Consider the following 16706-nt stretch of genomic DNA (forward strand, 5'->3'; position numbering starts at 1 on the left):
TTAGGATAGGGAGTGCCTTAGCCGCTGCTTTAGACTTGACTGTAGAAAAAGGCTGAGAAGGCAATAATTTAATGTGAGACCTGGATGCCACAGGGAGGGGCCGACTACGTTGAGTTGTGAGGGAGAGCAGCGGGGCAGAAGGGAGTAGCTGGTGCACTGTCCCAAAGGCAGGAGCAAAGTTGTCAGGTTTAAGTAATGGAAGGCCAGTGTGTCTAAGGACATGGAGAGCAAGGGGGAAGAGTGGTTAGAAGTGAGTTTTTAGAAGTACTTAGGCGTCTAGTCAGGGATGGCCTTGTAGAGTGGGGAAGATTGGATTATGGGGAGCCACTCAAGGGTTTTAAGGTGGGAAGAGAGTCCGTTCTAAGTTCTCTTTTACAAAGATCACCGATTGCCTTCTGAGGAATGGACTGTAAGAGGTGAAGAGTAGAACTAGTCAGGAAGGTGCTGCGGCTAAGAGAGGGGGATGTGGCTTGAGTTAGGGTGATCGCAGGGAAAATGGAGAGAAGGGGCACCTTGGGGTCATTTTGGAGGATGAGTCCAGATAACTTGATCATGTAGAGTGGGAGGAGTAGAGGAAGAAAGATGACCTCTAAATTTTTGACTCGAGCAAAATAACTATGATAATCATGTCATTCACTGAGATGTTGATGGAGTGGAAGAAGCAGGAAATTGAGAGTCCCTTGGGGGCATGTTCATTTTGAGAGGCTATTGGACATCAAATGGGTGTGTTGAGTTGGTAGGTTGGAGATCTGAGTCTAGAGTTCAGTGGAAAGGTTGGGGCCAGGGTTTTAAGTTTGATACTTGTGAGCACTGAGACGGCTTTGAACGACTTTAGAGGAAGGAGGGAAACAGCGTAACGTTGCTAAAAGCCAGGGTTTCAAGAGCAGCGGGCTCAGCCTGGTCAAATAGTTCAAGGGCTTAAGCAAGATCAGAACGGAGAGTAACCATTGGGTCTGCCCACGTGGACAGCATCTGTGCATTTGACAATAACAGCAGTTTTGGGACGAGGGTCCTGAAGCTCAAGTACAGCACTTTGGAGAGAGATCTAGTTATGAGGAGGACCTATAGCCTTAGATGATTCTTTTCAGAAATTTTGCTTTTGTTGTAATGACTTAATAAGGCCTTTGGGCAAGTCTGTCAAGTGAACATGGGTGGTAGTAGCACACGAATTCATACGTTTTGCCACAAGGTGTCACTAATTCATTATTAGCTTTTAGTAAGTAAAATCAAGGCCTCCCAAGGAGACCTCGTGCTAAGGAGATGCTGTTTGACAGAATCACGTCAACCAAATAGACCAAGTGGAAAGTAGATCTTTACATTGTGGGTAGGTTTCCTTTCTAGAGCGAGTCTCTGAGGCATATTCGACCACGTGCTGAGGCATTGAGCCATGCATGGAGCAGCAGGCTAGGAATGAGCACCCCGGGGGTGTGGGATGGGGCTTGGGGGTGCAGAGCCTTGGGTGTCTACACTCCCCCCACCAGAAGACTCCAGCTCAAATCCAGTTTTGCTCCTGCATGCTTTGTGACTGTGGACAAAGTTTCCATGATTCTTTCTCTTAGCGATAAAGACTTTTTTTTTTTTTTTTTTTTTGGTTGTCCTTTTAAAATAATACTATCTCTAGGGTTGATGCTGCTTTACCCGTCTCACCCAATGATTTTTACGTATCGAAAGATACGTGTGTAGCAGAGACACTGTATGTAGCAGTGTTTAGGCAATTGTGAAGGACTGTGTAAATATCAGATTAAAAATCATAAAAATTGTTTATGCCCAACTTTATAACAAAATAAGTATTACCTAGTGCAGTTGTGTTAATGAAAGTTGGGTTGCAGATGGTAGACACTCAGTTGGGCCTTGCCTGCCAAGAACGGAGTGTTTCCAAGTTGATAAGGGTAGTTCATGTGACTTCAGGAATGGTGGCACCATGGGGTGGGAGCAGTGGAGGGGCTTTGAGTTGTAACCCCCTGCTCTGCTCTTTGCTTCCATCTGGTGTCTGTCTTCTCTTTGGCTCCAACTTGCTTCCTCTACTGGATGGGGGACATTTTAATACTATGAAATGGTTGTAGGATATGCACATGACAACTTCCTATGGGTTGAGAAGGTTAGAAGGCCGAGCTGGAGAAGTAGATGCCATAGAATTACCTTGATTCCAGTGAAGAGAATATAAATTTCGATTTTATGAAAGCCAAAGTCAGCTAATACTAACCTTCAAATTAAACAGCTAAAACCCAAATGTTCTGAAACAGTCTAATATCCTAGGGTCTGCACATCTTTAATTTTTAAAATTCGACCCTATTACATCATTATCTTTTTCTTTAATTAACATTATAAAGGGTTAAGATAATGGAGATAACACCTAATTTAAAGAGAGATTTAAAAAAGAAAATTTACCTAAAATATAAAGACAGTTATAGGGGCGCCTGGGTGGCTCAATGCATTAAAGCTTCTGCCTTTGGCTCGGGTCATGATCCCAGAGATTGAGCCCCGCATTGGGCTCTCTGCTCAGCAGGGAGCCTGCTTCCTCCTCTCTCTTTGCCTGCCTGTCTGCCTACTTGTGATCTCTGTCTGTCAGGTAAATAATAAAATCTTTAGAAAAAAATTTATAATTTTTCAAAAGAAATCTTCACTTACAGAATTTCACAATGTGATTCTTCTAAAAGGTCATGAGCTCTGAAATACATGTTAATATAAGAACCTGTTTTTACAAAACTCTTCAGGAACATAGACACCAATATTATGAGGTATACCTGCTAGATGTGATATATATATTTAACTTCTTCTCAATCTAAACAAATACACTAACTGCTATTAACAAAAAAAAATAACTAGAACCATTACTAAATATTTTTTCTACATATGCATTAATGAATCACAAATCACTTTAGTTATCTGTGAGATCTTATCAGAAAATAAATTCTCATAACCTGAATTCCCTCAGCAGGAAGCAGAAGCCAGTTTTCATACATGCTCTTGTATTGAATGAATGGAGTCTCTCAGCTCTGAGATTCTGTTGAAATCCAGGCGATGGAGACAGTGGTAGGTGAGTCCGCTGCCTGCCAAAAGGGAGATATCTCAAAAGTGGAGACCATTCTCTTTCCTGGGAGCCTAGTGTCACCCTCCTGGCCATATGGCTTACATGATGTCTGAGAATACTAATAACATTGGTGGAATTGTGCTTTATTGTATATGTGCCTCAGCTATGTCTGTGCATATTCTGATGTATTTAGGTCTCTTTGATTAAAATCTGTAATATAATATGTGGACATAATGAAGGCTTGAAACTGTGTTCCAGAATGCTTCTTGAAATGATCTAGTAATGTCCGGGTCCCTGAGGTTTGTTTAAAAAGGCAGGATCAAGGACTCCTGGCTTAAAATGGCATTGAATGAAGGGGGAAGGTCTTCTGACTTTGAACTAAATATCCAGGACAGCGGGGATAGGGTGGGTCCCATTTCTGTCTAGCAGTGGATGTGGGCAAGGGATGGGGAGGGGAGTTGGGCACAGCAGGCTGGGCTGTAGCTTGAGAAGGAGGTTTCAGACACACCCAGGTAGGCAGAGCAAGGCCAGGAGCAATGATGATGCTGTGTCTGCTGGCAGACACCAAGTGTGGATTTATTCCTTTTTTTGGAAGGTGGGGGTGAGGAGGAAGCAGAAGAAGAAGAGAAGAAACATGAAGTGAAGGGGGAAGTGTTCTGGGGAAAAGAGTACCACGTGTGAAGCCTCAAGGTATGAGAATGCCCAGAATTTCGGGGAGTTGAGAGCTCAAAATGTCTGAATCAGCGCAAGGCAGAGTCTCCAGAAATACAGGATTCATGGAAAATTAAAGATGCAGTAGCAGAGATCAGTTCTACATACTAGAGGATGTTGTCAAATGTCAAATCAGTCATTTAAAGAACACAATGAGGATCTCAGAATCTCGAGGAAAAGATTACAAATATCGACCCGGCATGGGAGGTGATATTTAGAGAGGGGATAACAATTAAACCTATGATTCCTATTCTTATGGAAAGATAGAAGCAACAACTAAAGGCTTAATTTAACATGTGTTTCCTAAATGCACAGATCAAGAGGATTCGCTGCATTCCAAGAAAAAGAATGGCAACATTTTTATATTATAAGGACAAGGGAAAGAGATATTATGAGCATTTAGGCAAAAAGAAACAAGTTAGCTGTGCAAGAAATAAAAATCCCACTGGCCTTAGGCTTTTCTGCAATATCCAAGTCCCTTCATTAAACAATGCTCAAAGACTTGTACTACCCAAGAGAGTGGTCAAACTAAGTAATGAACAACTCAGTAATGGGGAACTATGAGCTACGGGATTTATAGGACCAGCCTTACTCACTTCGGACCAAAATGCAGATAATTGATTGGCGGGCGTGCGGTCTGGTTGCGTCCGGAGGGTGGAGTGGGGAAGCTGGGTCTGCAGAGCCTCCCTGGGCACTTCCTCCTCTCCTCCCATTTCCCAGGAAATGTCTTTCTTGACCCTCCTGCTTTACCCCATGTTTCAGAAGAAATATCATGTGATGACCACTTAAACTGACTTGGTTCTCGTATGTGTTAATATTGGCTTAACTATTTACCCAGTTGAGATACTAACACTCCCTCTTCCTCAAGATGAGGGCCGAATCATGTGGCCTGTGGGTCGTTTTTGTTTCTAAGAGGCTCACATGTTTTCTGCATCTGTTAAGACTTCCCGATGTTTACCTGACTTGTATTTTAATTGGGTCAGATTCATAAATCACGTGTTAGCAGCCGTTGAGTTAAGAGGCTACACTTCGTCTCTTCTTCCCTTGGAACTTGGGAAATCCCCCATGTCCCCTATGGTTGGGATCGTTACATTCATTATAGATGATGCTGATGTTTAGAAATATAGCTTATCTGCTTTTGTATTTCTTAAAGAAAATCTCAGAATCAGATAAACAATTTATCATTTCCTTTTGATCTGATAAGTCAGTGACTCACTTCAGGAAGATATAGTTTTAAAGGCACATTAAAAAAAAAAAAAAACTAAGAATGATAACATTTCTAAGTATTATTTCTGTGTAACTAGTTCCCCCAGAAATGAGTGGCTTAAACAGTTTTCTTGTGCTCCGAGGTTTTGTGGGTTGAAAATTAGGACAGGATGTAGTAGGAATGTCTTTACTCAGTGAGGTCTGGGATCTCAGGTGGTAAGACTCAAACTGGGGGACCTGGCAGTTGGGGCCGGAAGCATCTGGAAGCTCTTTCACTCTCTGTCTGGTGCCTGGGCTCTGATGAGTACTAGTACCACTGGGCAGAGCTGTCGCCGCCTTGCCTAGACTCAAGGAAAGGGGCCATGGATCCCATTTGCAGTGTCAGAATAATCTGTGGCCATACTTTTAAAAACTACCAAGAGGGGCACCTGGGTGGCTCAGTGGGTTAAGCCTCGGCCTTCAGCTCAGGTCATGATCTCAGGGTCCTGGGATCGAGCCCTGCATCGGGCTCTCTGCTCAGCGGGGAGCCTGCTTCTCCCTCTCTCTGCCTGCCTCTCTGCCTACTTGTGATCTCTCTCTCTCTGTGTCAAATAAATAAATAAAATCTTTAAAAAAAAAAAAACTACCCAAGAATAAATTGCCAACACTGGTTTTCTTTCACTCATAGGTTTTGGGATAATGTGATGGGTTGCATTGTTTCCCTTTAAAATTCATGTCTTAACTCCCTAACCCTCAGCCGATGTGATCTTATTTGGAAACAAGATCTTTGCAGATGTAATTAGTTAAATCAGAATGAGGTCATTCTGAAGTGGGGTGGGACCCTAATCAAATATGACTGATGTCCTTTTAACAAGGACACAGATCTGCACTCAGGGAGAGCACTGTGTAGACGTAAAACCGGAGATCAGTGTGATGATTCTAAAGCTGCAGGATGCCACAGGATGCCGCAGACTGCCAGCGCCCCGCCAGCAGCTGGGGGAGAGGAGTGGAGCTGATTCCCCCTGACAGCCCTCAGAGGGAAGCAGCCTTCCTAACAGCTTGATGGTGGATTTCTAGCCTTCATAGCAGTGAGACCTTACATTTCTATTGTCTAAGCCACCCATTTTGCTAGATTTTGTGATAGCAGCCCCAGAAAACTAATACAGATGGTTTTTAGTGCCTTTTAAGGTTTTTCCCATTTTTGACAAGGAACATATGTTGCTTTAAAAATGAGGAAATATGGATTTATTTAATGTAATAATTTCAATTTCTATGTTCCATAAAACATGGAAATATACCAAAATCTTACTAAGATTATGTCTGGGTAATGGGACTATAGGTAACTTATTTTTTTAAAATTCCTTCTTTATCTCTGTACTTAAATGTTTCTATTCTGTCACAAAAGAGACCGTAGGAAGCAGCCTTTGAATGTAGAAGGACTTGGGGCTTCTGGGAGTTTGCTCTGGGTCCTGCTCTGCTCCTTTGGGACTCTGAGCCTGTTTCCCAGTCTGAACGTGGGGCTGGTGCTCCTCAGTGTCGCTGTGACACGTAAATGAATGTGTATACGTGAAACTACCTAACCTGCTGCCTTATGTCTGTGTGGGTGAGACAGCAATCAGTCTCCACTCTCCACGATGTATTTGACAGCTGCTAGGACTGTAATTATGGAGAAGAATTCTTGAAGAGCTCATGCATGTGTTTTTCACTGATTGTTGGTGGCAATTTGAGGGCTGAAGACGTTAGGGAGCCCAGAGGTGGCTTTCACTGGGAAGCAAAGGCAACTTGAGCTAAGTAAGGGCCTGTTGCATCCCCAGGTCTCTCCTAAGGCTTTGGAAAGGATCAAGGCCAAAAATGAATTCATGTGTTAGGTTGGTTTATAAAATTTGCAAAATATATTTTAATTATAATCAGTTAAGACTCCTCTCTCTTTCCATTCTGACCCCCTCACCAACCCCCTTTGGAGTGGAAAATCCCATGGGGATTTTGGGATTGGGCTCAGGGACTGTTGACTTACGGATACTTTAAAATTTGGGTTCTGTGAGATTTACTTATATGGTTGGCGATCACTTCCCTGAATGGGTAAGCTCTTGCTAGTCCTGAGGTACGAAAGGCTTCCAGAGATATTCCCACTGGCCATGGTGCCTACTCACTCAGCTTTCTGGACAAGAACACACACAAGAATGCTTTTTACAGAGCCTTGTAAAAGAAGTATGTGGGTAGTAGAGGAGAAACAAGATTTGAAACCTATAAAGCCAGTAAATAGTCTGTGGGAAAATTTCCCAGATTTTATAGCTCCTATATGAAACCTGAGGGCCACGTGGGTGGCTCAGTCGTTAGACATCTGCCTTTGACTTGGGTTGTGATCCCGGGGTCCTGGGATCGAGTCCTGTGTTGGGCTCCCTGCTTGACAGGAAGCCTGCCTCTCCCACTCCCCCGGGTTGTGCTTCCTGTCTCTTACTATCTCTCTCTGTGTCAAATAAATAAATAAAATTAAAAAAAAAGAGAATCCCAAATTTCAATCAAGTTAAAAATAAATCAGGATTAACTTTTATTCTCTCTACAGAAAATAATACAAAAACTATTTACAGGAAGAAGTGATTAAAAAGGGTACATAGCAAAAATTGTAGGAAAAAAAGCATTACTGAAATGTGTCAGGAGATTGTTAATAAAAATATTATATAATTTTGAGGGGGTGGATTTTGCTTGCTGTTAAACAATAGCTTCATTAAATTTATAATTTGTTTAATATCACTTCCATTAAATTGATAATTTATCATGACCTGAGCCAAAGGCAGACACTTAACCACCTGAACCACCCAGGTACCCGCAATTTACATTTTTTTAAACTCATCTACTCTTCATGGTAACCTTGAGATTGGCATGATGATTAACCCAGCCAGAGTTGAGGTCACAAAGCTAGTATGGATGGAGCTAGGATGCAGACCAGAAACATGATTCCAGATGCCTAACCAGTATGTTCCTGCTTACTTACTGCTAATATTGCATTTTCCAGTTTGCATTTCTAATTTTTAATTAAATTTAAGAATTTTTGTTACAGTATCATTTTATATAGGATTTTAAAGTTTCTGCATGGAGAAACTACATGTTGTTTATGAATGTAACACGTGGAACATAATAGATTCTCAAATATGTGTTGAAGAAATGAGAATAAACCCATTAATAATCTCTTGATCATGGTGACCTTTTATTTTCTATATTATAGTTCCTCTTTGAAAGGGATTCCCAAGGGCTTCATAAATAACTTACTCTTTGGTTTTGATGAAATGCAATATGCTTATCTGTATTAGTTTTTCTGAAAAGTCTATGGGAGTAACTCTTTCTTTAAAAAGGACCATGTGTACTTAAGCAAGTGTGAATTGTGAAGAATGTGTATTATTATTATTTTTAAAAGATTTTATTTATTTATTTGACAGAGATCACAAGTAGGCAGAGAGACAGGCAGAGAGAGACAGAGAAGCAGGCTCCCTGCTGACCAGAGAGCCCGATGCGGGACTCGATCCCAGGACCCTGGGATCATGACCCGAGCCAAAGGCAGAGGCTTTAACCCAATGGGCCACCCAGGCACCCAAGAATGTGTATTATTGACAGTGATTTGAATTAGAGATTCAAGTGAACTAAAATATGTGTTTTGGTACTAGGAAAAAATTATAATTTATGATTTTGTTTCTCATTCTGTGCAAATATTTGTGTTCATTCTTAAATTTGTATTTGTGAGTTTGCATTCTTTTTCTTACAGGGAGTCTCCAAAATTGCATGAGGGGCAGGCCTCTCAGAACCCGGGCCGGGCTTGAAACAGCCTGTTTGCAGATCAGGCTTGTTCCTCTGCAGAGCTGTTCTTGGAGCCTGACGGTAACATTTAGGATTGCCCCTTCTCTGTTTTTCCATTTGCTACAAAAAAACTCAGAATCAAAGCGTTTACTGATCATTTCCTTTTCAGCTGAAAGGTTTCAGTGGCTCTCTCTAGTAAGAGTTTCGGGATGCATGCTGTTTACCTCATCAGAGCAAAACCGTGACTCAGAGTGTGAGAAATGGCTCTCTGCTTCCTAGGAAGTTTTCAATATAAAAACATGCTGTGCTTTTGAATGAAAAGTAAAATTAAAAGCCAGTGGATGGAAATTTCTTGTAAGAAGATATAAAAAAATCCCCTAACTCTTCCTATTCATAAAAATAAGAGTTGTTTTTGTCAAAGGGCCTGAGATCTGAATGACACTTTTTGAAGTGTCTTTGGCAGATTGTGAAAAGGTCCATGAATCTCTGGTCCTTCCTTGGGGAAACCCCTCCACTGCCCTCTTTCTGCACCCACTGTGCTAAAGACAGAGGAAAAGGGGTCTTGAGTAATACAATTACTTTTGCATACATGTGGTTTTAGTTCACAGCCAGGAGCTTCTTTGCTTTTATCTCTTGTCAAAGATAAGCTTTACCCATTTTGATGGGAACTACTCTGTGGCTTTAAAAGTATTTTAAGTCTGTGAAACATAGTAGATGTATTATAGGAAGGATGTAAAACCAGTATCCAGTCTAGAATATTTGTCCCTCATCTCCTGTGCTGGGGTGGAGAAAAAGGATGTGTCTTCAGAATATGGTCAGAATATGGTTCATATTAAAGGGCTGCCTTCAACTCTCATGACCCATGTGACCTTGGGAAAGTTACTTAATTTTCTCACCTGTGAAAACATGGATATTTGTATTCACCTCACAAGGTTGTTGTGAGAATTAAATGAGATACCCCCCCCCCCCACCCTTATCTAGTTGTAACACCTGGTACAAAGAAAGAGCACAGTAAATGTTTGAAGTTAAAGAAAGACAATGCCTTCCGTATCTTGCCAAGGGGTTTGGGAACCTAGACTATAGTAGGAGAGAAGGATCAAAGTGAAAGTGTTGACTCACAGAGCCTTTGAAGTTGATGAGTATCGAAGGAAGTGGCAGAAAGATGAGTTGTAGTTGGAGAAATTCTACTTCAGAGGAAGTTTTGTGTAAAGTTGAGATGTAAGCAGGTGAATTCTGTGCAGGGAACCACTGTCCTATTTTCCTGGTTGGGTTAAAGAGTACATGTTGATGTATCTGTTCTTTCATTAACTACATTTGACATTGGTAACAACATGTAACTTGTAACGAACACGTAACATATGTGAGGATGACTTTTAGGACTGGGGAATACAAAGAGAAATGTGATCCATGTTTGTCCTCAAACAAGTTATACTCTATTAGGGGGAGAGAACCATGAAAAAATAAGGTCATTAAAATGTGGGGTTCAGAAGAGGAAGGGTCAGTTTTACTTTGGAGAGGACGTGGGTTCCGTGAAGTGCTTGGTGGACGAGATAAGGTGTCTGCACAGCAGCGGAGGCAAGAGAGTGTGGACTGTGCAGATAGTCCAGGTAGAGGAATTGGCATGAACAAAGGCACAGGTGTGGTGTTGGATGCTCTCTATGCTTGTGGGAGCTGCACGCAGGGCAAGGGCTGGGGGTGCAGGGAGCTCCTGGAGCAATGGGCCGGGGAAATAGCCAGAGTCAGGTGATGGAGGGCCTAGCCTGCCATGCTTCTGTGGCAAGGCTCTGAGGGGCCCCATCCAGGAGTAACGACTCCATGAGCACATAGCCATCTTCTAACGAGCTAGGCAAGAGGGTGAGATTTGAAAGTTTTGGTAAACATGGTGAAGTGGGACTTGGAAGGTGAGTCTTCCAATCATTGCATGATGAATAAATTGGATGGGGAAGACATTTTTTAAGCCTTGGAATTCGGTATGAGCTGGGACCGTAGATTGGAGTTTAGATTTTGCCTTTCTGTATTCTGACTCTTTAATCCCTAGGAATGGCGGGAAATGTAGAACAATTATGATCTCTGCTATGGGAATGGTTAGTCAGACACCAGTGTTTACAAATTAGACTTGAAACCTGGCTCAACTTGTTTAAAAGCTTACGTAGCAAAAGGAATCTTACACATGCAAATGAACACCTGTGAAAATTCTTAGGCAAGAACTGCTAGGTTTAGCCACTCTAGTTTAGTGGTTTGAGAGGGGACGTATATATTTATAGATTACTTTGATGCTTGGATCTGCCATGATGTTTGTTGAATGGACCATTTCTGTCTTTAAAGGTGTTACTGAACTTGCTTTGTAAATTAAATATCCTGAAAGGAGCGGATTCAGGTAGCATGCATCTCCGTGTACTCTAAGACCTGTGCATGTTTGTTGTCTTTTCACACTTTGGATTTAGACGTCTGTGTCTTGTCATATACAATTTTTCTTAGGAACTAAGTGTATACAACTCAAGTGTCACACCACCTACAAATTTGCCAGAAACCAAGCCACACATTTTCTCATTTCCAACCACAGTGAAAACCTTATCACTTTTTGCTATGGATTCATGGATAAAAATAATTAAGGTCATGAACGAAATGACAAGTGGGCCTCCCCGTCACCCTACAGTGAGCATCTCCCCCCATCCATGTTTCTGGTTCCTTAAGACTTCAATATATTTTTCTTAACATTTGTTTGGGCCATATTTACATCTTTGAAAATGGCCAGTTTCTACATATGTCTAAATGCCTGTTTTACTTAACAAGTACACTTAATGTGCCAAAAGATTTTTCCAAGATCTGATTACATTTTATCCTTTTAATAAATCTAATGGGGACCAGGGACACCAGTCCATGTCATACTAGCTAATGCATATGCAGTGTTGAAGAAGAAACGTACCAGTGTCCCGGTGGAGCAGCCTCCTAATAGGCCAACGCTTTCAGAAACTGCAACCATAAACTCTAGACAGATAAAACAACAACTCCCCAAGGGCTCTGGAGAGTGAACAAAAGCAGATGGGGGAGTTGAAACCTGGGGGAGGAGAGTTTCCTGGTATTCAGCTTTGGCCAGCGAACAAGTCATGGTTGCAAAGATTGTGTAGGTGGCTAAAATTCCAATAGAAAGCTTGTCATGTTTCTGGCCTGACAAATCAGAGGATGGAGCACAACCAGGAGAGAGTGGGGGATCACCCAGAGAAGGAGTGACCTGGAATCTGTATTGGGACTCTATCCAAGTCTCTAGCTGGCCCACACACCACACATGTACAAGGCAGACTCACAGCTGCTTGCAGCTGAGGTTTAGAGTAGTGAACTGAGATTTAATCACTACCCACCACAGGTGAGTCAGTCTTTGAGTCTAACCAAGCCAATTGCCTGTTAGAAAGAAAGAAATTTTAACAATGGGACCAATGCCACAGAAGTCAGTTTTGATGCTGTAACATTCACAGTGTCCAAGATATAATCCCAAACTATTCAGAATATGAAGAAACAGGAAAATGTGACATATTTTCAAGAAAGAAGACAATCAAGAATTTTAAAGCAGCTATTATAATTCTGTTCAGTGGGGTAAAAAAAAAATGCTCCTAATAAATGAGAAGACAGGATATTGCATAAGAGAAATTGAAAATGTATAAGGTAGAAATTTTAGAACTGAAAAATATAACCTATTAAATAAGAAACACATAAAGACAGGGGCTCCCGGGTGGCTCAGTTGGTGAAGTGTCCAACTCTTGATCCCAGCTCAGGTCTTGATCTCAGGATTGTGAGTTCAGCCTGCATTGGGCTCCATGCCCAGCATGGAGCAAACAAACACACATATAGACACAAAAAAGATTGAACATAAAATGGATAGAAAAATAAATATTATGCAGAAAAGGTAAGAAGATGAGGTGGCTATATTAATATCAGTTAAAGTAGACTTCCGAACATAGTATTACGGAAATAAGTAGGCACATTACATAATGAATAACCCTACAAGTCAGGATGATATAACAATCATAAATGTGTATGCATCTAAAACAGACTCTAAATAAAAGAAACAAAAATTGATGAAATGTTATCATAATCATAGTGGGAAACTTTAACATCTCTTACAGAGTGATTGATATAATAACTAGACAAAGTATCAGTAAAGACGTAGATAATCTGTAGATAATCATCTTGATGTAACTGATTTTTAAAATTAATTATTTTTACTTAGATGTTATTTTTTTTTTTAGAGAAATTTAAGGTTCAGGGTAAAATTGAGAGAGGGGGCCGGAAATGTCCACATATCTTGGCCCCCCACAACACACAGCCTTCCCATTATCAATATTCCCAACCAGAGTGGTACATTTCTTACAACTGAACAACCTACATTGTCACATCACCCAAAGTCCATAGTTTACATTCTGGTTCACTCTTGCTGTTGTACATTCTATGAATTTGGACAAATGTATAATGGCATGTATCCATCATTAGGTGTCAGAGTATTTTCACTGCCCTAGAAATTCTCTGTGCTATGTGTACTTATCCTCCCCCAGCTCCAACCTCCACTGTCTGGCAATCGCTGATCCCTTCACTCTCTCCATACTTTTGTCTTCCAGAAGGTCATATACTTGGAATCATGCAGTATGTAGTCTTTTCAGATTGGCTTCTTTCACTTAGCAATATACATGTAAAGTTCCTCCATGTCATTTCAGGTTTTCATAGCTCAGTTCTTTTTAGTCTTTTTTTTTTTTTTTTAAAGATTTTATTTATTTATTTGTCAGACAGACAGAGGGAGAGAGTGCGAGTGAGCACAGGCAGACAGAGAGGCAGGCAGAGGCAGAGGGAGAAGCAGGCTCCCTGCCGATCAAGGAGCCCGATGCGGGACTCGATCCCAGAACCCTGGGATCATGACCTGAGCTGAAGGCAGCTGCTTAACCAACTGAGCCACCCAGGCGTCCCTTTTTAGTCTTACTAATATTCCACAATTTATTCTCTCAAGGACATCTTGAGATTTTTTCCAAGTTTTAGCTTCAAGATTCTCTCCCTGGCCCCCACCCTATCTAAAATAAAAAATCAAATTAAAAAAAAAAAAAGGAGCTCAGGAAAGAAGAGCAAAGCAAATCAAACAAGTTAGAAGGAAAAAAAGAAGATCAGAGAAGAAGTTGATTAAATGGAACAGATAAACCGATAAAGGAAATTAACAGCTGGAAGCTTGTTTATTGAAAAGGTCAATATAACTCATAAACCCTGAGTTAGGTTGATGAAAAGAAAAGGAGAGAGAGAGATACAGAACACAAGTTACCAATATCATGATTAAAAGAAGGGTTATCACTACAAATCCTGCATATATTAAAAGGATGATAAGAACAACTTGATTATGAACAACTTGATTCCAGCAAACAATAATTTTGATGAATTGAAAAATTTGAAAAATATAACTTACCAAATTGGCCCAAGATGGAGCAGATGAATTGAAAAATTTGAAAAATATAACTTACCAAATTGGCCCAAGATGGAGCTCCATAACCATTAAACTACAGTAACTGTAACTATCAAAAACCTTCCTATAAAGAATACTTCAGGCCTGATAATGTCACTTTTTTTTTTTTTTAAAGAAGATAGAAGACAAATCAACACTTTGCAACACTTTTTTGTTTTTCTCCAAACTGAGCAGCTGGGTCTTGGGGGAATGGTGACAGGAATAATGTGAAGGTATCTTTGCTGCCTACTTCAGTGTATCTTATCTTTTCTTTTCTTTCTTTCTTTCTTTTTTTTTTTTTTTAAGGTTTTGTTTATTTATTTGACAGACAGAGATCACAAGAAGGCAGAGAGGCAGGCAAAGAGAGAGAGAGGAGGAAGCAGGCTCCCCGCTGAGCAGAGAGCCTGATTTGGGGCTTGATCCCAGGACCCTGGGATCATGACCTGAGCTGAAGGCAGAGCTTTAGCACACTGAGCCACCCAGGCACCCCTTCATTGTATCTTTGCTTATTCCTGTGTTCCATCTAAGTGCTGTAATCTCTTACCCGGAGTCTTTAGTCTTCGTAAAGGTATTTTTGTGCAAGGAGAGTTGTTCTAAGTAATATTTCTGTGAGGGTATAAGTGCTGAAAACTCCTGTTCCACTATCTTGCTGATGTCATTCCTCTCTCAAAGTTGTCTTAATATTAGAAAACCAATGTTTTGCTCTATTAATAAAATAAAATAAAGGAGAAAACCATATGATCATTTTAATACAGAGAAGAAAAAATATGACAAAATTCAACATCCATTCACAAGAACAATTCTTACCATACAAAGAATATAAGGTACCTATTTCAACTTATTAAGACCATCTATGAAAAACCTCTGGCTAACATCACATGTTTATGTTGAAATATTAAATTATTTTCTATTAGAATCAAGAACAAGGCAATGTGTTCAGTTTTGTCACTTTTATTCAACATTGATTTGGAGGTCCTAACCATTGCAATAGAGGAAGAAAAAGAAATAAGACGATAAAGATTGAAAAGGAGGAAGCAAAGTTGTCATCATTTTCAGTGTAAAATAATAGGAAAAAATATATATTGGTTTCTGTTCCCAGTTCTTGGCACCCATGCAATTTCCTAAGTGGTATTAGAACTAGGAGCATCTTTTGTTCTAATATTCGGTCTTTGAACCTGGTTCCTGACACAGGGCTCTTGAAACCCTTGTAATTTCCTGCGTGATAGGAATGTTTTTTATTCTAATGAGGTGACTCCAGCTGGGCTCCTTGATAAGGACTGATCACAGGAAAGACCAAGCTATGATTAGAAGCTTGAAATTTTCAGCCGTATTTAACCCCACCCCATTCTCTTGTGAAGGGAGGAGGGCTAGAGATAGAGTTAATGATTGATCAGATCTGTGTGAGGAAACCTCCATCCAAATTCCCAAAATATAGGATTCAGAGAGCTTCTAGGTTGGTGAACACGTCTACATACTGGGATGGTAGCCCAGGCCAACTCCATGGGCCCAAAAGTTTCTGTACTTTGCATCCTCCTGGCCTCACCTTCGATGCCTTTTCGTCTGGCTGTTCATCTGTGTCCCTCATCTTATCCTTCAGTAAACCGGTTCACATAAAAGTTACTGTTTCCCTGCATTCTGTGAGCCACTCCAGCCAGTCAGTAGAATCCAAAGGAGAAGAGGCCATGGACACCATGATTTGTAGCTAAGTCAGGCAGAATTGTGGTCAACCTGGGGACCTACTACTACTTGCAGTTGACATCTTGAAGTGGGGAGCAGTTTTGTGGGACTGAGCCCTTACCCTGCAGGATCTGATGCTGTCTCTAGTGTCAGAATTGAGTTAAAATGTTGGAAATTCTGCTGCCCTCACAGAGAATTGCTTGTTGTGGCGAAAACCCTCACGCAGTATTGAAAATGTGAGGTCGGTAGAGGTGTAAGAGTAAAGGAGACACACAAGAGGACTGGCTTTTTTCTTAACTAGCAGCTAACATGATTGTTTGCATAGAAAACCCTGGAGATCTGCAAAACAACTAGAAGTAATATGTGAATATGCAAAGTCATAGTGTATAAAGCTAAAATTTATAAGATCAATTCTATTATTATTTTCTAAAAGGAAGTAATTGTGAAATGAAATGAAAAAGGAATTTTGTTTATAACAGGTCCCCAAATCAGACTATTTAGAAAGAAATGTAAACAGATAACATATTGAAAACTACAAGACATGACCAGGAGAAATTTTAAAAGACTTAAGTGAGTAGAAGGATATATTATCTTCATGGATTGGAAGACTCAATTTTAAGATGTCCATTCTTCCTAAATCGATCTATACATTTAATTCAATCCTGATAAAAATCTCTAGAAGTTTATAAAATTATTTTAATATTTCTATGGATGCAAAGGGCTTTGAATTACCCAAATTATTTTTTTTTAAAGATTTTATTTATTTGACAGAGGAAGAGATGCAGTGAGAGAGGGAACACAAGCAGGTGGAGTGGGAGAGGGAGAAACAGGCTTCCTGCC

This window comes from Mustela nigripes, chromosome 5 (genome assembly GCF_022355385.1).
Source record: "Mustela nigripes isolate SB6536 chromosome 5, MUSNIG.SB6536, whole genome shotgun sequence".
Classification (NCBI taxonomy): Eukaryota; Metazoa; Chordata; class Mammalia; order Carnivora; family Mustelidae; genus Mustela; species Mustela nigripes.